At 47.8% G+C, this 22645-nt stretch overlaps 1 protein-coding gene across 1 annotated transcript in view; it reads right to left on the reverse strand.

Moving 5' to 3' along the window:
• The window catches only part of XIRP2 (xin actin binding repeat containing 2), a 229078-nt gene extending 206797 nt beyond the window's left edge, over nt 1–22281 (reverse strand). Inside the window, exon 1 of the mRNA XM_059727316.1 lies at nt 21680–22281. The gene's annotated coding sequence lies outside the window, so the exon portion shown is untranslated. The remainder of the gene's footprint in view (nt 1–21679) is intronic.
• Between the last annotated feature and the right edge of the window lie 364 nt (nt 22282–22645).

Below are 22645 nucleotides of genomic sequence, written 5' to 3' on the forward strand. Positions count from 1 at the left end.
TTGGCTGGTTGTATACAGGCCACATGATTTGCATCTTCTGAGATCCACTCTCAATCTGTTCAGGCTCTGCCATGTATGCCATTTCTAGTTAGAGCCGGATGCTAACTCCTCCCTGGGGGTAATTCCTTGCTGACTCCTCTGAGAACCCATCTTGAGCTTAGCATGTGTTGGGGGCAAAGAACTATTAAGGCTGTTCTTTTGCACTAAGTCAATGTTAACATTACTTATTCAGTATTTCAGGATGAAGTCACTTAGAACATTAAGTACTGGAAAAAATCCTCCAGTCTAAGTAATATGTATGTGTCACTGTTGAGACAGGAACTACCAGTAGTTAAATGAGCACAATTTTTAAAAAGAAAAATTTAGATAAATATTAGACCATCATAAAAAAATAAGGACAATTTTATGGCAACATTTTTTTCTTTAGAAAATATGGTGAGGGGAGCAAATGACTGTTGGAAAGAGGAAGTGTGGGGTATCTCGTACCATTTCGTAGGTGGTAGGTATGTGTATGCAATGAAGAAAGACCAAGGAAAAACTGAAGAAAATGAAAGCAGGGAGGGCTAGGGAGGGGACTGTCCCCCCAGGCCAGGGAGCACCGCTGGGGTTAACCCTTGGGGAGCAGGCTCCAGCGGCAGCGGATCCCCCCAGCGGGGGAGCGTAGGGGGCGGAACTGCCGGCAGGCACTTCCGGGTAGACTGGGGTACCGGATTGGCTGTTGGAGCAGGGGCGGGAAATTCAAACCACAGGCTTTAAAAGCTGCGGCTGACATAGTTCTCAGCACTCGGGAACCAGCAGCGGGAAGGAGAAGAGGCAGGCACATGTGTGTCTCGCGTGCACGTGTGCCCCTTTACCAACTTTACTAACTGACTGACCAGAGGCGGAAGCAGCAGCAGCAGAGGAATCGGCAGCGGGGGCAGCAACAGCTGATCCCCCCCGAAGGTAAGTGGGGCGGAGGGACCCGGCACAGCTGAGCCGGATCCAGAGGGGAAGCCCCCCAGGTCCCATATAGCTGAGCCGGAAGGGAGCCATGCTCCTGAGCCACACAGTGCGAACAGAGCGCGCAAACAGGTGCGCTCTGTAAGGCCGCCCCGGTGTTTGCGCAGGCGTTCGCGCCGGCGGGCGGGCAGGAAGGCCAGGAGAGAGACTTCTGTATGGGTAGGGCGTAGACACCACTCAGATCTACAAACAGCAGCTTATAGAATGGTGTCGATGAGGAGTGCTGCTAGGGCCTCTGCCCAGGGGGCCAAGCCCACAGCTGGTCTGAGGCCTCCACCCAGACGGAGCCCATGGGGGAGCTGATGTCCCCCTACCTCCTGGCCTACGGTGGATCCCCAGCAGGGCCGGGGGGGCAGAGATTGGGGGCCCCCACACCTGTCCGGCAGGAGCCCATCTTAAGGCTCTGGAGGCGCAGGTGAGGGAACTCCGGGAGGAGGTTAGCAGGCTGAGGGGTATCAGGGAGGCGGAGGATGAAATTGATGGCTATTTCCTTTCTCTGCAGGACCAGGCACGTAAGGAAGAAGCAACCCGGGGAATGCCCTCCACAGCAGAGTGGCAGACGGTCACATCTAGGACCGGAGCTGCTCGCAGCGAACAGGTACCAGTTCCTCCAGTCCAACTGGAGAACAGGTACGAGGCCCTGGCGAACCTGCAGGAGATGGAAGAAGAGGAGGGAACCCTTGGGCAGGAAGCAACACCACATTCTCCACGCTCCGAACAGGTCAAGAGATCCAAGCGGACCCAGAGGAGGAGGTGACGAGTGCTCGTCATAGGCGACTCCATCCTGAGGTACGGAAGGGCCCATCTGTCTCCAGGACCCCTCAACACGAGAGGTCTACTGCCTGCCCGGAGCAAAGATTCGGGATGTGACTGAAGTAATCCAGGCCAGGATCAAGCCCACCGATTACTACCCCATGGTCCTAGTCCATGTGGGTACTAATGATGCGGCCAGGAGAACCCCCGATCACCTGATGGCGGACTACAGTGCTCTGGGCAGTGTGCTGAGGGAGTTTGCTGCACAGGTGGTATTCTCTTCCATCCTACCGGTGAACGGACGCGGAAGACGGCATGAGAACTACATCAGAGAGACCAACTGGCGGTTTTGGCAGTGGTGTCTCGAGGCAGGCTTCAGCTTTCTGGACAACGACCCACACATTACGATGAGGGACATGCTTAGTTGGGATGGGCTTCACCTGTCCCCCAAACGTAAGCGTGTGTTTTCTTCTAGGTTGGTGGATCTCCTCCGGCGGGCTTTAAACTAGGCTTGTCGGGGGGAGGGGAAGATGAGGGCAGGGGAAGCTGTGGACCACCAAACCATGTGGCACCCACAAGGACAGCCCAGCCTGAAGAAGGAGAACATTGGGAACCTGCAAGCCATGGGGCGGCCAGCACTACAGCACAGGTAAGCAACGAGAAGGTAAGAAATAAGGGGCCCCTTGGGATTCGGAGTGGGGGGGGCAGCAAAGGCACCAGTCGCAGGGCTCAAGTGCCTATATACTAATGCTAGGAGCATGGGGAACAAGCAGGATGAAGTAGTGCTCCTGCTTGCACAAAACACCTATGACTTAGTAGGGCTAACGGAAACCTGGTGGGATTCATCCCACAACTGAGTGGTACATATTGAGGGTTATAGATTGTACAGAAAGGACAGGGTGGGGAAAAAAGGGGGAGGGGTTGCGCTTTATGTCAACAAGCAATATACATCAACCCTCATCAAGACGGAATTGAAGGATGAGGAAGTAGAAGGATTGTGGGTTAGGCTACAAGGGGGGCAAGGAGAAAGGGATTTGGTGGTAGGGGTCTGCTACAGACCCCCACATCAAGGGGAAGAAATAGATTCGGGGCTCCTGAGGCAGCTCTCGGAGAACATAAAAGCTAAAGAGACGGCAGTCATGGGGGACCTAAACTACCCAGACATCTGCTGGGAGACACAGACAGCAAAGTCCCACCGTTCACACAGGTTTCTAACCTGTGTACAGGACCTCCACCTGATACAGGAGGTACACGGTCCCACTAGGGGGAATGCCATACTGGATCTGGTATTGGCAATGGGGGATGACATGGTAGGGGACCTACAGATTGGTAGCCATCTGGGGGACAGTGATCTCCTAATAATAGAATTCTTCATAAAACGTCGAGTGGGTAAGGTAACTAGTAGGGTGAAAGTGCTAGACTTTAGCAAAGCTGATTTCAATAAACTCAGGCGATTAGTAAAGGACGCACTGCAGAGCAGGAGTTTTGAAGTGATGGGAGCCCAAGAAGGGTGGCTGTGCCTTAAGGAAACGATCCTTCGGGCACAAAGCGAGACGATCCCCGAGCAAGGCAGAAGAGGGAAAGGGGCCAGGAGGCTTCCCTGGCTGACCAGAGAAATCCAGGGCAGCCTAAGGGCCAAAAGGGGAGCACATAAAAAGTGGAAACAGGGAGAGATCACCAAAGAGGAGTATAACTCCTCTGCTCGTGCTTGTAGGGAGGCAGTTAGACGGGCCAAAGCTACCATGGAGCTGAGGATGGCATCTCAAGTAAAGGATAACAAGAAATGTTTTTTTAGATATATAGGGAGTAAAAGGAAGACCCAGGGAGGAATAGGACCCCTGCTAAATGGGCAGAAACAATTGGTGACGGACAGGGGGGACAAGGCTGAACTCCTCAACGAGTTCTTTGCCTCAGTGTTCCTAAGCGAGGGGCATGACAAGTCTCTCACTGGGGTTGTAGAGAGGCAGCAGCAAGGCGCCAGACTACCAAGCGTAGACCCTGAGATGGTGCAGAGTCACTTGGAAGAACTGGATGCCTTTAAGTCAGCAGGCCCGGATAAGCTCCATCCGAGGGTGCTGAAGGCACTGGCCGACGTCATTGCACAGCCACTGGTGGGAATATTTGAACGGTTGTGGTGCATGGGCCAAGTCCTGGATGACTGGAAAAGGGCCAATGTGGTCCCCATTTTCAAGAAGGGGAGGAAGGAGGACCCAGGCAACTATAGGCCAGTCAGTCTCACCTCCATCCTAGGCAAAGTCTTTGAAAAAATTATCAAGGCTCACATTTGCAAGAGCCCGGCAGGACAAATTATGCTGAGGGGAAACCAGCACAGGTTCGTAGCAGGCAGATTGTGCCTGACTAATCTAGTCTCTTTTTATGACCAGGTTACGAAACGCCTGGACACAGGAGGAGGGGTGGATGTCGTATACTTAGACTTCAGGAAGGTCTTCAATACGGTATCCCACCCCATACTGGTGAACAATTTAAGAGGCTGTGACTTGGATGACTACACAATCTGGTGGGTGGTGAATTGGCTGGAGGGTCGCACCCAGAGAGTCGTGGTGGATGGGTCGGTTTTGACCTGGAAGGGTGTGGGCAGTGGGGTCCCGCAGGGCTCGGTCCTTGGACCGATACTCTTTAATGTCTTCATCAGCAACTTGGACGAAGGAGTGAAATGTACTCTGTCCAAGTTTGTGGATGACACAAAGCTATGGGGAGATGTGGACACGCTGGAGGGCAGGGAACAGCTGCAAGCAGACCTGGACAAGTTGGACAAGTGGGCAGAAAACAACAGAATGCAGTTCAACAAGGAGAAATGCAAAGTGCTGCACCTAGGGAGGAAAAATGTCCGGCACACCTACAGCCTAGGGAATAACCTGCTTGGAGGCACGGAAGTGGAAAGGGATCTTGGAGTCCTAGTGGACTCCAAGATGAACATGAGTCGGCAGTGTGATGAAGCCATCAGAAATGCCAATGGCACTTTATCATGCATCAGCAGATGCATGATGAATAGATCCAAGGAGGTGATACTTTCCCTCTATCGGGTGCTGGTCAGACTGCATTTGGAGTACTGCGTGCGATTCTGGGTGCCGCACGTCAAGAGGGATGCGGATAACCTGGAGAGAGTCCAGAGAAGGGCCACTCGTATGGTTAAGGGCTTGCAGACCAAGCCCTGCGAGGAGAGGCTAGAGAACCTGGACCTCTTCAGCCTCCACAAGAGAAGGTTGAGAGGCGACCTTGTGGCTGCCTATAAGTTATAAGTCTATAAGAGACTTGGGGGTCATCATTGACCACAAGATGAACATGAGCCTGCAATGCGATGCTGCGGCTAGTAAAGCGACCAAAACGCTGGCTTGCATCCATAGATGCTTCTCAAGCAAATCCCGGGACGTCATTCTCCCCCTGTACTCGGCCTTAGTGAGGCCGCAGCTGGAGTACTGCGTCCAGTTTTGGGCTCCACAATTCAAAAAGGATGTGGAGAAGCTTGAGAGAGTTCAGAGAAGAGCCACGCGCATGATCAGGGGTCAGGGAAGCAGACCCTACGATGACAGGCTGAGAGCCCTGGGGCTCTTTAGCCTGGAAAAGCGCAGGCTCAGGGGTGATCTGATGGCCACCTACAAGTTTATCAGGGGTGATCACCAGTATCTAGGGGAACGTTTGTTCACCAGAGCGCCCCAAGGGATGACGAGGTCGAATGGTCACAAACTACTACAAGATCGTTTCAGGCTGGACATAAGGAAGAATTTCTTTACTGTCCGAGCCCCCAAGGTCTGGAACAGCCTGCCGCCGGAGGTTGTTCAAGCGCCTTCATTGAACATCTTCAAGATGAAACTGGATGCTTATCTTGCTGGGATCCTATGACCCCAGCTGACGTCCTGCCCTTTGGGCGGGGGGCTGGACTCGATGATCTTCCGAGGTCCCTTCCAGCCCTAATGTCTATGAAATCTATGAAATCTATGAAGTTCATCACGGGGGCACAGAAGGGAATTGGTGAGGTTTTATTCAGCAAGGCGCCCCCAGGGGTTACAAGAAATAATGGCCACAAGCTAGCAGAGAGCAGATTTAGACTGGACATTAGGAAGAACTTCTTCACAGTTTGAGTGGGCAGGGTCTGGAACGGGCTCCCAAGGGAGGTGGTGCTCTCCCCTACCCTGGGGGTCTTCAAGAGGAGGTTAGATAAGCATCTAGCTGGGGTCATCTAGACCCAGCACTCTTTCCTGCTTATGGAGGAGGTTGGACTCGATGATCTATTGAGGTCTCTTCCGACCCTAACATCTATGAATCTATGAATAACATACAGGGAGAAAGTGAGGAGATATACTTTGGAAAAGAAAAAGTATGAGAGATTGGGAGAAAGGAGACAGAAATTGTCAGGAAAGGATGGGTAAGATGATGAAGGAGAGAACAGATAATGAAGAAAAAAGAGAGAAGTTTTGGAAAAGGAAGGGGGAACCAAACTCAGGCAAAGTAAAAGTAGGATAGAAGGAAGAGAAATTGGACTAAATGAAAATGTACTAGGAAAGATAAAAGGGAGAAAGAAGAATGTGTGAAGTAAAAGCAAGTGAATAAGAGGAACAAAAATAAAGGGCTTTTTGTTTTTAAAGGGTGCTTTAAATTTTAAAATTTGTAGTGACTGACCACAGAGGTTTGGGGGTTTTTTTTGTTTGTTTTGTTTTTTTAATCCAAAAATTTTCCACAAAATTCAACTGCAGCTTCCCTCAATTTAACAATATTAACAATTTAGAATGAACAATTTAACAAATTCTGATTAGAATTTATAAAAGGTAGGGCACTAGTAAACTAAAGGGATTTCAGTACAAATACACTTGTGCCTAGCAGTCTTCCTACATGTTCTTATATGCATGCTGCCATGGTATTGCTGATGGATGACTCGATGAATGCTTTTGCTGAAATCTTGGCAGTGCTGTAAACTGATTAGTGCATGCTGTTATATAGTGTGTAATGACAAAATGCTGAGTGTAGAGTTAGTATTTTTTCCTTATTCCTACAAAAAAGGCAAGAATTAATTATGCAAAGAAGAAAAGAAGATTTTTCTTCTTACTTGATAATATCAGAAGCAAGCAGTGACAATGTAGAATATGTAAAATATTAAATATTTCTATAAAGCTTGAATCTTCAAAATCAAAGGGACATGTATTCATTTTGCCACAATGGCAAAATATGTAAAGCAAGGTTTATAAAAAACCAAGATGAAGCTGTACAAGCTGATCACCAGTAATCATTGCCCAAGTATTCTTTTGGTTTTTTGAAAAAAATATTTTCACATGAACATAATAAAAGTGAAAGCCTATTTGGAAAGAAAACCCAAACCTTTTATGACTATTGAATGCTTTATATTTAGTAGCAGATGCTACTAAAATTTTATCAGTGACAATATTGGTTAATGTTTATGTTTGAGGGACACTGAATACAGATTTAGGTTGCCTTCCTAATCTCTGGATTACCAGTATATAATTTTGCTACATTACCAGAAAGCATATTATTTTATTTTGTTGAAGAATTGGGAATTTAGAGTGGTTTTGGTGTTTTATTTTCTAGTTAAGTGCTTTAGACTGTGAAGACAGAAATGATAGTGGCCTGATTTTCCAGGGGTGCTTACCATAAACAACTCCAACCACTAGGGTTGTGCAAAGCTTCGGTCCCTGATTCGATTCAGTGGAGATTCAGCCTGATTCGGTGGCCGAATCCCCAAATCTGAATCAAATCAGAAGACCCTTTAATCTCTCTGAATCAATTCAGAACCCTCAGAATCGATTCGGAGAAATTTGGGTAGTTTTGGCAATTTGGACATAGATACAGCTTTAAATGTTTTTTCTACGTACCTTTAGATAGCAGAGGCTCTGAATGCTACAGTGCTGGGGCAGATGCAGTGTCCCACAGAAGCACAGGGGACTCCTCAGCGCGCTTGGCAGCAGACCCGGAAGTGAACCAGAAGCACTTCCGGTCCACTTCCTGATCCACTGGGGAGCGCGTGGGGGGGGGGACATGTGCTTCCCGGGTTGGTGACTGGTGCCTCCTGGGTCAGGGAGGGCACCCAGGGACCCCCTGTGGCCAATCACCAAGCCAGGGGACACAGGGGGCCCAGTGCGCTCCCCGGCAGACCCAGAAGTGGACCGGAAGTGGATCAGGTTCACTGCTGAACATGTTGGAGAGCCCCCCATGCTGCTGTGGGATGCTCCATCCACCCCAGCACCGCAGCAATCATGAGCCACGCTGCTACCTCATGGTACCTAGAAAAAAACATTTAAAGCTGTGCCTGTGTCTGAATCACTGATTCACCGAATCAGCATCGAATCTTCAGATTCGAATTTGGCCAAATCGAATCGGGGACAGTGATCAAAATCAATGGATTGAATCACTGTCCCCAATTTGGGCTGAATCTGAATCCAAATCGAATAGGGCCCATTTCACACAGCCCTACCAATTACATACAATTTAAACCAGTTTCTGTTTCCCAAACAGGCAGAGATAGAAGGAAGAAAGGAGTAAGATGACCAGAGCATCCTAAGAGCAGTGAATATCTATGTCTCTATTCCACATTGGAAAGCATTTCTGCTACTAGTTGTACACTGCCACACATCTATCAGTGTCTTATGGATCTGCACAGCCCCATTCATTTGTGTAGCATTACTGCTCCAATTTTGCTTCCAGGGATACTTCCTCAGACACAAAGGTATATTATGAATTGTTCCTAAGTACAGAGAGTTCAATATACATTTGTGTATCTCCTAGTGCTTTATAAAACAGCACTGAATAAAACCAGTGAAAAGACTAGATACCAAGGTAATGATCACCTTAGGAGCAAATATAAAAATATAGACTTGCGGGGTGGAGGGGGAAGATGACAATAGAATTTGAAGCATCCAAACATAGAAAGAAAACTCTTTGCTTTGTTATGCATAAAAAAAAATCCTACTGTTTGAGACAGAAATCTCTGTTGGATATAAATGGATCCTGCATTCTTTCTTTATTTTTCTTTATATGCACCATAAATATGAACACAAGAATTATACTAAAAACTGTTTTAAAGGAATACTCAGTAGGAGTGTACAGCTACATTTTAATTTATGATGGGTCCATTTTTGTCATTATGAGTCTGGACAACACAATGTTTCTGTTACCACAAAACCTAGGGCCAAGTCCTTAGGTGGTAAAAGTTGTCACTGATCTATGGAATTCGGTTTACACCAACCAAAGAGTTTCATATTACTTCCTTGCCTCCTTAACAGAATGGAGCACAGAAGTGCAAATTGAGGACCTTGCTCTATGTTGTCTCCAACTTATTTGTCACATTATATGTATTAGTATTATTCAACTATCTCTTGATATGAGGATGATATCTGGCAGGGGAGGGGTGGAGATTACCAGCGTGTTTAAAGGTGACCGAGGAGTCCAAACTGTGCTCTGCAATTTTTTCCACAGATGTGACAAGTGGTGCTGGGGGGGAACAAGTATTGGCTAGGATGTTGTGCACTTTCCTTTCATCTCTGCCATTTCTCACCTTCCTGAGCAAGACAGTTCTCTTCAAGTAGGCTATATCTTGGTGTGTAGTGCACCTCCACTGAGACCTGTTACCAGCCAGCACTTCCCAATTTGTAGGGTTGATGGCACCCTTCTTAAGGTATGTTTTCAGGGTATCCTTGTAGCACTTTCTCTGTCCTCTGCATGTCTTCTTCCCATGACTAAGTTAAGAGAAGAGGACTTGCTTCAGGAGATGTGTGCAGATGGCTGACACTCAGTGGATAGCCTAGCGGAGTTTGTTTCATGATCTTTGCCTCAATGCTGGTTATGTTAGCTGTGGAGAGGATGCTGGCATTGGTGCAATGGGCTTCCTATCTAATGCAAAGGATCTTCCTGAGGCAATGCTGATGGAACCATTCCAGGCACTTAAGATGACCTCAATATGTCATCCATAGAAGAGCATGGGGATAACCACTGAACTGTAGACCAGGATCTTAGTTTCCATCTTAAGATCTCGGTCAGCAAAGACACGGCGAAGCAGCTTTCTGAAGGATATGCTGGCACAATGAATCCTATGTTTGATTTCTACATCAAGACTGGCTGACTGGGAGACGTGATTGCCAAGGTATGGGAAATGCTCAATGTTTTTCAGGGGTTTTCCAACAATGGTAATTTTTGTGGAGAGGGGGCAGCTTGTTCTGGGACAGGCTGATGGAGCACCTTGGTCTTCCCAATGTTAAGGTAGAGTCCCAGGCTGTGATAAGCACCTGAGAAAAGGTCAGAGGTGGACTGCAGATCAGTCTCAGTATGCACAAGAATAACACAGTTGTCAGCATACTGAAGGTTGGTGATCCCAGTTTCAGTAACTTTAGCTTGCTGTGAAGGTGCCACAAGTTGAAAAGCTGTCCATCCACTCAAAAATCAACCCCAATTCTGGGAGGGAGGTGATCACAGCTTAGTATCAAAATCACAGCAAGATAGATGGAAAAATGGGTTGGGTTGATGATGCAGCTCTGCTTGACATCAGTTTATATGATAAATGGGTCTGTCTCTGATCCACTGCAAAGGACTACGGCAGTTACCCTGCCATGGAGTAGCCTGAAGATACTGACGAATTGCAGTGGACAACCAAACCTAGGCAGCACTTTCATAAAGCTTCACTGATCAAGTTGAAGGCCTTGGTTAGGTCAACGCATACCATAAACAGCTACTGGTGTTGCTCTCTATACTTCTTCTGGATCTGTCAAACAACAAAAACCATGTTGGTACCCTAAGATAGTCTAAAGCCACACTGGGATTCTGCAAGGACACCTTTGGCAAGGGGGAGGAGGTGATTTAGAAGGATGCGACTCTTCCTGGTGACAGAGAGGAGGACAATGCTTCAGTAGTTCCCACACACTGATTTGTCCCCTTTCTTGAAGATGGTCACAATGTTGGCATTCCTTAAGTCAGGTGGAACGTCCTCATTAACACATTTTGATGAGAAGTTGGTGAAATTTTTATGCTAGTGCTGTACCACCAGCTTTGAAGACCTCTGTGGAGATGATATCTGGGCCTGGTGCCTTGTTCTTCGTCTGAATGATGGCATGCCAGGCTTCCTTGAAGGATGGTGGATCAGCATGAGATTCTATTACTAGGTGTTGAAGGATGGACTTGATACTGGCAGCTGAGACCTCTGATTCACGGTTAAGTAGAGTCTTGAAGCGCTCCTTCCAGTATTGCTTAATGGATATATTGTCCATGAGAAGGATGGAGCCATCCTAGGATCACAGGAAGGTTGGGCCATTGGAACATGTTCCATGGATGGTTTTTATTGCTTTAAAGAAGCTTCTCATATCATGTTGGTCAGCAAAACTCTAGATCTCCACGGCCTTCCCGTAGCCTTCTCTGAAATACAGCTTTGAGCTGGTGGTAAGCCCTTCTTTTTTTCTGCTTGGAGAGTTCATTTTGCCAGCTGCAGAGCGCAGCTGTCTTCTGATGGGTAAATGCTAGGATTTCCTCATTGTTCTCATCAAACTAATCTTGGTGATGGTAAGTGAAGTATCCAACTGATTCACCATGTGAATAATATTCTTAAACAACTCCCAATGTGCTGGGATCTCCTTGATGTCATCAGAACAACCCCGTGAATACACCTCTCTTCAGGTGACTTTCCATTCCAAAAAAAGGTGTAGCCACCTCCTTCTTTATCTGCCCAGCGGGTCTCACTTAGGGCAGCAATATCAATAAGTTCTCCAGCTACTATGGTGGTTTTTCTTTCAGGATGCTCACTATATGGGGAATCCATAACAGTGTGGACATTCCATGTAGTGAACTTCTTTATTGGTGCACCCCTGTAAAGTACTGATTTTTTTGGGCTGATACCAATGACCAATTTATTAACAAGCCATATCAACCAATACCAATTAGATTGCTGATATTGGGGGGGGTAAGTCTGGGGGGAAGGGGTGGGGTAGAGGGAAGGGATGTGGGGGGGACAAATAGAGGCCCCCTGCAGTGAGGGAGGGAGTTGGGGCTAGGGCAGGGACAGGCACTGCCCAGCTGGGTCAGAGTCCTGAGCAGCTCTTCCAGGGGGGTACAGGGGCTCCCACTGCTGCATGCATCCCCGGGGGAGGCACAGGGGGGTGTGTATTCCCTGGATCTGTGTGTGGGAGTGAGGGTGGGTTGCTACTGTGCGTTGGGCTGGAGGCAATGCTGGGCTGTTCCTGATGGGGTGGTTGGGCCGGGACTGTGCTAAGGGCGGGTGGCAGAAGCACTGGGAAAGGAGGCTGTGACAAATTTGGGGGTGGCTGTAGCACAGACCTGGCCCATCCCCCCCCCCCCCAGAAAGAGCCCAGCACCAGCCCCAGCTTGCAGTGGCAGCCCACTTCAGTCCCACACGGATCTGGGGGGCACAGGCCCCAGCATGCCTCCCCTGGGTGCACACACAATAGTATGAGCCCTCACCCCTGTACCTGCTGGACAAGCTACTTGCAGGTCCATCCCATGCACTGCCGTGCCTTGTCTGGACAGCACCTGTCCCTGGCCCAGCCCTGCTCCCTCCCTCACTGCAGGAGCTTTGATCTGCCTCCCACCATACCCTTTCCCTCCTCCCTGCTCCTTCCCCTGAACAGACTTACCAGCTGGATTATGCTCTCCCAAGCTGCCAGGCTGCATTCCTGACCACATGCATTCTGTGGCTGCTTGCATGCATACAGTATTTATTAGCAACATTATCAGTCATATCAGCTGAAAAAAGCCAATTGTGAATAATGTCAGTTTTCCTTTTATCAGTGCAGATACAATATGGACTGATGTGTATTGGTGTACCTTTAGTACTTTATTTCGTTGGTTTTGACTGCAAGTACAGTGATCCCACTGGATGTGGCAATCCAGCCAGGGAGGTTTGAGACAGTTTATGTTTAGGGCACCCTTTCTAGTTCCTTCCCCATTCAGGATGAACAGAGGAGATCCTAAAGGGGTCTGCTACGTCATGGCTGCAGCTGCTGAATTGTACTTGTGTATTGGTAAGTGCAAAATGACCATCACATGACTGCCACCTATGTGACTAGGGACTCCTGGAATTCACTTTTCCTATCCCCACCACTACTCGTCTGTCATTGCAGGACTTAGTTTGTGGGAGATGTTAACATCCCTAGCAGAGGCCTGCACATGACATCTTTTAATATGGGGAAGCTGGTGTGCTTGGACCGGCTTTTTTCCTCGGACCATAACCTTGTTGTGGTGGAGAGGCTTGTGTGTTGCAATGACTCTCAGAGCTATGTAACCTGGAGTCTTGTACTCCTGGTAGGGTCTCTCATGGTGAGCAGATCTGAGGTTAGGTCCCAGACTAAGAATGGTCCAAACCCTTAAAGACCCCAATGGTAGAACAGGCATACTTGAGGACCTGTTGGTTCTCTGTGGATGTGAAGGCAGATCAGGGCTGCAGTGGGATGGAGGTCTCCAGTTGTCTTGGACATCCTTGCCAGTGCATTCAGGGCTCTGTCCTGTCAAGCTTGTGTGGTTGTTGCTTGCACACTGGCTTCCCCACTTTAAAAAAAACATTATATATGAGCATTCCATGACAAATTGTAACATGCCAGGTGTTTAAACCAGTTTATCCCTAGATAATGGTGGATTAACAATGTATCTGTGGTGTGTGCAAGATTCTTGGGGTAGATGTGATATATTTTATTAGAACCTTGCCTAGCCCTGTCCTTAGATCAACACCGTTACAACCAAAAATGCTCTGAGGTGTGAAACATATGGCCAGTTAGTGTGTTATGATGCATCATGAGATATTTGCATATAACACAACAAAAGTAATGGCTGCCAGGAACTTATATGTACAGAAATGGATAATCTAGATTTTGCATATATTGATTGTGGTTTTAATTGGAGATAATTCTCCCAGCTTATTCTCATGTTAGAAAAATTTATCTTGAGATGCCTGAACTGATTTTTGAATGCTGAGCCTCTGAAGAGCAGAGCTTGAAGTACTGACACTGCATAGTGAGGGGGAACCCATACATACATATCGGTGTGCTCTGCAGGTTACCTCAGTCTGGCCATAAAGAGGTAACAGTAGTGCACGGGGCAGCCCTGGATGGTCATCAGCCTCAGAGTTGGACTGAGTCTCCCTACAATACAATGTAGAAATTGTGAAGGGAGCGCATTTTGTTCCCTGCTTGGCTGAAGGAGCAGAGTTCAGTAAGCAATGCATTGTCTCCCAACAAGGAGGGGGCCAAGGGAGTGGAGGAAAACATCTTTGGATGCTGAAGGACTGTGCTGTGGATTCTCTCAGAAGAAAAAGTGTACAGAAGTTTGCTCTCCCAGAAGAAAACTCGCCTGGGAGTTATTGAACCTTGGTTGTTCCTAGGTTATTTTTCTGCTGAAGCTGCCGTTTTTGGTTTGGAAGAAAAATTCTGATCATTTGTATACTTGGGCTAGGGACAGAAATTACACATAAACCAGTGTAAGTGATAAACCAGTTCAAATCTGTAACGCAGCAGAAGTTTACTGCACATAAACTGCTTTCAGAATGGCCAAAACCAGTTTAAGGTAAACCTGTATGTATGTAGTATCAGACTAACTGATTTAGGTTAAATCATTTTAATGAGCTTCTGTTCCAGATCCCCTCCAGCTCCAAACTAACTCAGCCCCCCAGAATCCCAGGATCATTTGCACCTCCCTGAAAACTCCCCTTTGCAGGGTAGGTGGGCTGGCTTTTGCCTAAGCTATCTGCTCCAGGCAAGCAGGGAGGCATGCTCCAGCACCCCATGGCTTCGGGCCTGAGCCACTGAAGGCATGTGGCTGCATTTCCGGAATCGAATGTGAACGTCTGTTCACTTGCTTATTGGTTCAATCTACACAGCTTAGACTAACCTGCAAAGATTGTGTTGATTCAGCCTTGGTCTTTTTGGCTATCTGTACTTAACCTTGTGGTATTGAGATGTCTGTACTGAATGGCTATACGTGGCCCCAATAATTTCCCATCAACTTACTAAAAGATTCACCAAAGACACAGTGAAACACACATTATTTTGTCCTCATTTTATTTGAGCCATAATGTAACCCTGCAATAGTAACACATTAGAAGAAGTATTCAGCCTTTTAAATATCCAACCTTATTAAAATGAAAGGTAGAACTATTTGTTTAACAAAAATGCCCCAAAGCAAAGCTTAACACATGAAAACTGAGGTGTATTCTTTGTGTTTTATTACCTTTTATTTGGAAATGGATCTGGTTTTTAGAAACTTACACATTTCCAGAAAAAACTCCTTTGTATTCTTATACTGTGATTATTTTCTCATGGCAGTGAGAAATCCGCATTGTTATAAATCCACTTTGTTAAAATCTGCTGGATGGGTGAAAATCCTGGAAATATTCCTCTGAAGTGCACATGTCATTGGTTAACTGATCTCTCTGGCAGCTTGACTAAGAACTCCAGGTTTGGATACAAGGTTATGGAAAAAAGTTCACAGTAAGTACTCTTTAATCATGTATTTCTTATTTCCTTTAAACATCTCTGATACTTTTTTGTACGCTTTGAAAAAAAATACTTTGTAGAAGTCATTCCCTTCAGAAACTATATTTTCTTCCTGACATTTAGTATTGTTGGCTTTTTCTTAAGAGTTTATTTGATCTTTCTACTGCTCATTTGAACACTTTTTACTCCGGTTGTCATCAAATTATGATGTCATGAACTGAATTAAGACTCAAGTTGGAAGACAAAAAGGAGGGTGATAAATTCTATAATAAAGATTCCACTATCATACATATGTAATTGGCAATAAAGAATGAAGAAAGCCAGATAATTCCATATATTATATGATATGTGAGCAAAATTTTCTTCTGAAAGTGTTTTCCATTAAACTAATAGTCAACCCATGCCTAAAGAGGTACTGTCAACCCCCTAGAGGTGTCTTTTGTTACCTGCATCAAAAAGTCTCAATGAGTAATATGAGAACAGTTTATTGCTACCTATTTAAATCTGCCTGTCTGAACATTTATAATGTAAACAGCATTTTCTGGTTTAAATAAATGGACTGGAAAATTTGTGGGGGCAGGGATTAGTCTGAGCTGTTTGTTTGGGTTGACAATTCAACTATAATAATTTTCAGGATAGGTGAGAATTGTGACTATGAAATAACCATGTTTTAAAATGGAATGAAGGGCAGATGGTCTTAACTTTTTGTCTTGTTGAATATGAAGCTATGTTTTCTTACCGTTACCATTAGCAGTATAAAAGTGCTTATGAAAGTTTGGTGCAGAATTGGCATGAGATTTAATTAAATCCAAACATAATCTTGAACTGTTTTCTATCTGTTCAAAAACATGTAAGATGCATTGCTACACTTTGCAGCAGTTTCTCATGACATACCTTAAATGACTTACACTGACATAAAATGAGTTAGCACACTATTAAGTATCATAAATCATTGTTATTCGGGAACTTCCAGAGAGAAAAAAGCATTTAATGGAGCTTGAATGAGTTTCAAGTTCTTGAAACATGTTTAGTTCTACCCATTGAACATGAAGAAAGGATTAAGGAAGAGAGTGCTTTTTTTTAATTTTTTTTTTATTTAAGTAGAAAATTGTATTAACAATCTGTGTATTTTAAAGGCATTATATTAGGACTTACCTATACAATAGGTGTTAACAGGATTGTAATGCCAGGATATAAGAACATATGATCAAAAGGGTCCCTTCTGGCTTTAAGTTGCACGTAAAACAGTTTAAGCGATCAGAAACTGGTTTAAACCTGTAACACAGGAGTTGTCAACTGGGGGCACATGTACCCCCAGGGTTACTTGGCAAGGCCCTAGGGGATACACGCGGGTGGGCAGGGATGGAGTGCTGCCACCCACCATCCTGCGCTGCTGCCTTCCAGGAATAGGGTCGAGGTGGGGAGGGAGGCAAGAACAGAGGACGAGCGGCCAGATGTGGGTATGGGAAAGGTCACAACACAGCGGTGGCCACCACCACCCTGTGCTGCCGCTGCTTCGCTTCTGGTCATGTGCCAACCCCTCCCCCCACCCACCCTTGCATCCAGCCACTGGGGGTTTACCAATTTTAAAAGGTTGAAAACCCCTGCTGTAACAGAAGCTCAGTGCACATAAACCAGTTTCAAAATGGCCAAAACTGGTTTAAGATAAATGTGGTTGAATGTAGTATCAGACTTAACTGAAACTTCTGCCCCAGACCCCTTCCTGGTTCAAGTTAAATCAGAGTCCTCCAGCATCCCAGCATGATTTCCAGCCCTGGGCTGGGCTGGGCTGGGCTGTCTGCTCTTCTGCTCTCTTGCTGGAGCAAGGTTGGAGACATGGCCAAACACTGGCCTGGCATGGCCCTCCGAAATGAAGGGGGTTTTTTCCCCACTCCGTCCCTCCCCTCTTCCAGTGGGGAACCACAGCCAGAGTCTGCCTGCCTGGGGTGGAGCAGCCCCTGTTGGGCATTCCCCCCTGCCCTCAACTCTTGCTTCTCTGGCAGTGGAAGGCATGGCCAAACACTGGCCCAGGGCAGCTGCCTGAGGCAAAGGGTTGAGGGAGGGAAGAATTAATCCCCCCCCCCCCCCCCCATTCACTTGGTGGACCCCAGCTGGGGTCTGCCTGGCCAGGATATAGCAGCCCCTGTCAGAGTCCCCACCCCCCTTGCCACTCCAGTAGCAGGGGTAAGGGTATGGCTAGACACCAGCTGGCATGAACCCCTAAGGTGAAGGAGGCAGGGAGGGGGTTTATTCCCCCCTCCCACCCCTCTCCCACCAGGGAACCAGAGCCAAACTCTGCTGACCCTGGCTGGGGTTTCCTGGAGGAGAGGGAGGGAGTGGGGAATAAGCCCACCTCACTGACCCACTCCTGCAGGCAGTGCAACCCCCCCCCCCCCCCCCCCCCCCCCCAGGAAGAGGCTTGTGCTCCAGGACACCATGACAGGGGCTGCTGCCCCCATCAGGGTCCCCCCCGCCATTTGCTGCTCCAGCAGCACAGATGGGGACATAGCCAGATGTCAGCCGGCATGGCACTAACATCTGCCTGCCATGCTGGTCTGTGAGCATTGCTGAGCATGGGCACAGAGAGATTAGGTATCACCACAGGGGCAGGACCATTCCCAGGTGGCTGTGGCTTGGGCTGGGGCCATGGGAGCTATGTGCCTGGCTTGCTCCTACCTCCCCACGCCCAGGCCAGGCTGACATGGAGCTGCCACAGCAGGGCAGGGCTCTCTGCTTCCTCCCCCACTGTGGGGTGAGGAGGAGATGTTGGGGGGTGGGGGCTTGACCCTTTGGTACCAGCCAGGGCCTGGGGTCTGGCTATGTCCCCTGCCCCCCACAAAAGCCTGGTAAGGGCTGCTTCCCCCTTTCCCCTCCCGGCTGGCTAGGGTAAGGGTTTAAACTCTTCCCCAGTCGTTGTCAGGCCTGCCAGGGCCTGGCCACTCCTGCCCCTCAGCTCGGCTTCTCTCCAGCCTTCTGGCCACTGCAGAAAGGAAGGAAGGGATCACTCTAGCACCCCCCCGGCTTCTGGCCTGAGTCACTGCGGCGCGTGGCTGCCTTTCTGGAATCAAAAATTAATTTCTATTCACCTGCTTGCTGGTTTAATCTATGTAGATTAGACTAACCTGTAAAGGCTGAATCAATTCAGGCTCAGACTTTTTGCATATCTGTACTTAGCCTAAAAATTCATGACTCGTTGCTGCACAAATAGTGATGTGTATATGCATATCTATATAATATGATACAAGTATATAGCTATGATTGTCATACCTGAAATGTGAAAGTGCTATGTTATTTTTTAAATCTAGTGTGTGATATCCGCTCTGTGCATAAATGTAGACAGGGTTAAAGTTGTAGCCGTGTTGGTCTAAAGACATAGGCAGACAATGTTCTTTGAGTAAATCCAATATCTTTTATTACACCAACTAAAATGTCTGCAGTTGGTCTGTGTTTTTCTTGGATGGAACAGAACATGCAGGAAGAGCACAAACCAACTGCAAATGCTTCCTCAGCCTGATGAAGGGTGTTTGTACCTGAAAGCTTGCAAAGAAGAATTTTTCCAACTAAATTTAGATAAAGCATTTGATATTTGCTGAAGAAACTTCTTGCCTCCCAACAAGTTTTAAGGAAATCCTGTCATCTTTAATGTATTCACACCTATTCACGAATAGAAATGGGTAAAATGTGTTTGATTTGCCCCAGACGGACATGTTATGTCAGTGAAAGCCAGCACATGAACTGACAGCAAGTCTCTCAGCTGAAAGCAAGTCAATACTGTTTTACAACTTTGTCCCATGCTGGCATTTTATTTCAGATTGTTGTATATCAATGTGACATGCTTAAATTAAATGAGATTGCAGTTGCCTCTGAAAGTTTTAAAGAGTATACAAATAGTTTCAATTGGGAATTCTGCCATCAGTCCATGGTACCTTTTTTCAACAAAAATAAAGCGCTGGACAGGAGCTATTATAACTTGTATAACAGTTGACAGGCTGGCAAATAGTGCCATATAGCAACAGTTCAAATGGCAAACGACTCCAGCAGAACAAAATCATTTCTAACAAATGTATTGTAAATACATGGCTCTAAATATTCAGGCACAGATGGATCTAGCTATCTCAGCATTAAGCATAATATTACAATACAGTGGTCCCAGGTAAATTGCATACGCTTGGAAAGGTTCTGAGAAACTGTTGCAAATGTCCTGTGCTGCTTCTTTTCCTGGTTAATCAGAATCTTCTTGGGACCTACATGTACATGGGTCTGTCTTGTATTATTGTATCAATTGGTGGGCAAGTCTGTAAGAATATTACAGTATGCTTTGAAAGTGGTCTGAATTCCCTTAAAAAGAAACGGGCTTACTAAGGGCCAAGTCCACTGGCTCTTAATCAGTATCAACTTATTAAGAAAAAACATGGCACCAGGATGCAGAGTTCATGCAGAACTAAGCCACAACGTCTTACTTCAGCTTGTGATCATGGAAGGAAACAAATAGGGAAGAGCAAGTAGACTTCAAAGCATACTTGTGTCCCCTCTAATGCTGCCTAATGCCTATCTGCTTTCCTAATAATGGTTGTGTGACTTATGGTCACTGGTACACCTATGGTCCTGTCAATCTCTTCATGGTCTCTGAAAGTCATGGAGTAATTTGTTGCTCAGGGTATAATTGTAAATCCCATTTAGCTAGGGACCTAGGAACATGCTAACACCTTGTCTGACTACCATTCTCTTTGGCCATGCTTTTCTCTTCAAGTGAAGCCACTTCACATAGTGGCTGCAGAATGAGAGAGAAATGTGCTGTCTTAGCCATCTTTCCCCTCCTTGACTATCCACAGGGATAACAAGGCACTTCCGATCCTTTCCATTCCAAGATAACTGAAGGACTCGGATGCTTTCACAGACAAAAAGTTGGAAGGACTTCCAAAAGGGAGTTCAAAAGGACTTCCACTGATTTCAACTGTACAAGTATTTTCGTAACAAAACAGGGAATGCTTATGTTTATGTTTCAGAATAGAATTGGTGTTATACGCAGTATAGCAAAGTCTTTTTATTGTTCTGTTTGAATAAAACTAAATCCAACAGGGGAAACGGGCTGGGCAGAGTCTGCCCAGTCCTCCACTATGTAAAATTATATGTATAAAAGTTTCAAAGCAGTCCTCTCAGTTTCTGGTAGGAAAGATGGCACTGAAGTACAAGTGGAGTCAGTGACTATGTGATTTCAGGACCATCATACTAATATAATGGTTGTGCAGGAGAACTGCAGTGTATACTTCACCAACGCTTCATATTGGCTCAGGTAGCAGTTGTGGATTTCAGCTCCAAACACCTGTATCCATTAGCTCAAAGTCTGATTGCCCAGGCTTTGTCCAACATTAATTTTACTTGTAAGTAGTATACCATGTACCAAGGAGATAGATAAGATACCTTAATTTTTCAAGTTTTTCTCCTTAACATTTTGAAATGTGTATTTGTGAACCTGTACGTTACACACAAAAGCTGTAAGGAATGGAAACTCTGATACACACTTGCCCTGTGCTGGAGTACTTGAATCAATACCAGTAGTTCTGTAAAGTGACCTTTACTTCATGTTGGTAGTGATGGTAACCACCATCCTACAACAGGTATGGGTTTGCTAACTTTCCAAACTAGACCCAATCTTTTTGCTTTTCTTTATTTTAAGTCATCGACTTTAATACGGGCAGAACACATTCCCTTCTCCTCGGCTTCAGGTGTTCTGGTTGAAAAAGCTTTTTTCCATTTCTGTATTCCAGACTCCTAATTTGTTGATAGTCTCTGCCAAATCATTTAACTGGTCCCTGCCTCAGTTTCCCCATCACTAAAATTACGGCAAACTGCCTCCTTTGTAAAGCCCCTTGCAGTCTATGGAGGAAAGCTAGGTACAGAACAGAAGTTTAAATGAACTGAGTTTTCATTGCTGTAACATCTTCCACCATTGCAAAAAAACCCACCATAAATTACTCGGAGGGTTAGAAAGGGTGTCTTTAGGCGTGTCAGCTGTGGTGGGTAAAAAGTGGGACTCCAAAGTTGTTCAGTCACGTTCAAGATTCAAGTCGACCCCCAGACGGCTCGGACTAGCGAGTGGGTGACCCGCCTTGCTAAGCTAACACGATCCTCTCAGCCACCTCACAGACCTCATGCAGGTGCTCCTGAAGTCGCCCAGGTCCAGCCTGGTCTCGGGGCAGGGCGGAGGCGGGCCCCTGCCTGGACGACCCAGCTCTCTGCTCTGAAGCCCCCATTCGCCCCGGCCCCTCAGAGAGGCGCTGTTCAGTGAGAGGGCTAGAAACACCAGGGTCCCCCGCGCCCCGCGGCACTTCTGGGGCCGCTGCCTCCCGCTGGGAGCTGGCACGCCCGAGCAGCCTGCCCCTCCCGGGCGCCCCCTTCCCGCGCGGTGCCGAGGCGCGGGGACTGGGGCCGCTCGCGGGCTCGGCTCGGTGCGGCGCGTCTCGCCCGGCTCTTACCTTCCTGCCGGCCGGGGCCGGGGCCGGGGCCGGGGCCGCTCCGCCCTCGAACCGGCTCCTGAGGTCATCCAGGGGGATGTGGAAGCGCTCGATCCTGCGGCGCCCGCCGGGGGGGTCCTCCTTGGCCACCTCCGCCCCGGCGCTGGGTGCGGCGCTGCCTCCGCGGCTGCTCTTATCCGGCGGCAGGCTGGGAGCTCGCCCGTCCGGGCCGCGGCCCGCCGCCGCCCCGCTGCTCTCCTCCCCCTGCGGGGGCCGCGGCAGGGCCGGGGCCGGGGCCGGGGCCGGGCGAGCTCGCCTTCCCTCGGGGGCTTGCGAGCGCCTGCCGCGGCGGGCGCCGGCGGAGCCGTAGGGCCCCCGGGGGCTGCCCTTCAGCGCATCGCTGGACTCCCACCGCTGCCGGAGGAGCTCGAGGGAGCCCTTCTGGATCGGGAACTTGGCCAGCTCCAGCGTGCCCTGCAAAGCGACACGCGGCGGGGTCAGGGCATGCGGCACCGGCGCGGGAACAGCCCCCCGCCCGCCCCCGCGAAGGCATCCTGCAAGCCCCGGGCGCCGGGCGCGGTGGGGCCCTCGAGGGCAGCTCAGGCCGGGGCACACTTGGCCCCTTGTTCAGCAGAGGGGCCGAGGGCCGAGTCAGCGCGCTCCTGACATAAGCAGCCTCCCAAGGGAAAGAAAAGCCCGGGCTGCAGGAAACAGGGGCAGGAAAGAGCCCGTCCCCTCTCATTTCCTGACAGGCATCACAGGCTGTTATGTGGAAGCCCCCTTATTGTTCAGAGCTGGGAAGAGCAGCATAAATAACCCCTGTGGTTGAAACAAATAGCATCCCAGTCTCAAGGGTTGGAGCACTTCCAACCTTGCCTGGCCTGGAAAAATTTACTGTAAATGCACCCACTTTGAAGTGATGTAAGAGCAGCGTTTTCATTGCAGTGAACCTGCTGCAAATGGAGACCCCCCTCCACTGCCCTGTAC

Source organism: Alligator mississippiensis, chromosome 4 (assembly GCF_030867095.1).
Source record: "Alligator mississippiensis isolate rAllMis1 chromosome 4, rAllMis1, whole genome shotgun sequence".
Classification (NCBI taxonomy): Eukaryota; Metazoa; Chordata; order Crocodylia; family Alligatoridae; genus Alligator; species Alligator mississippiensis.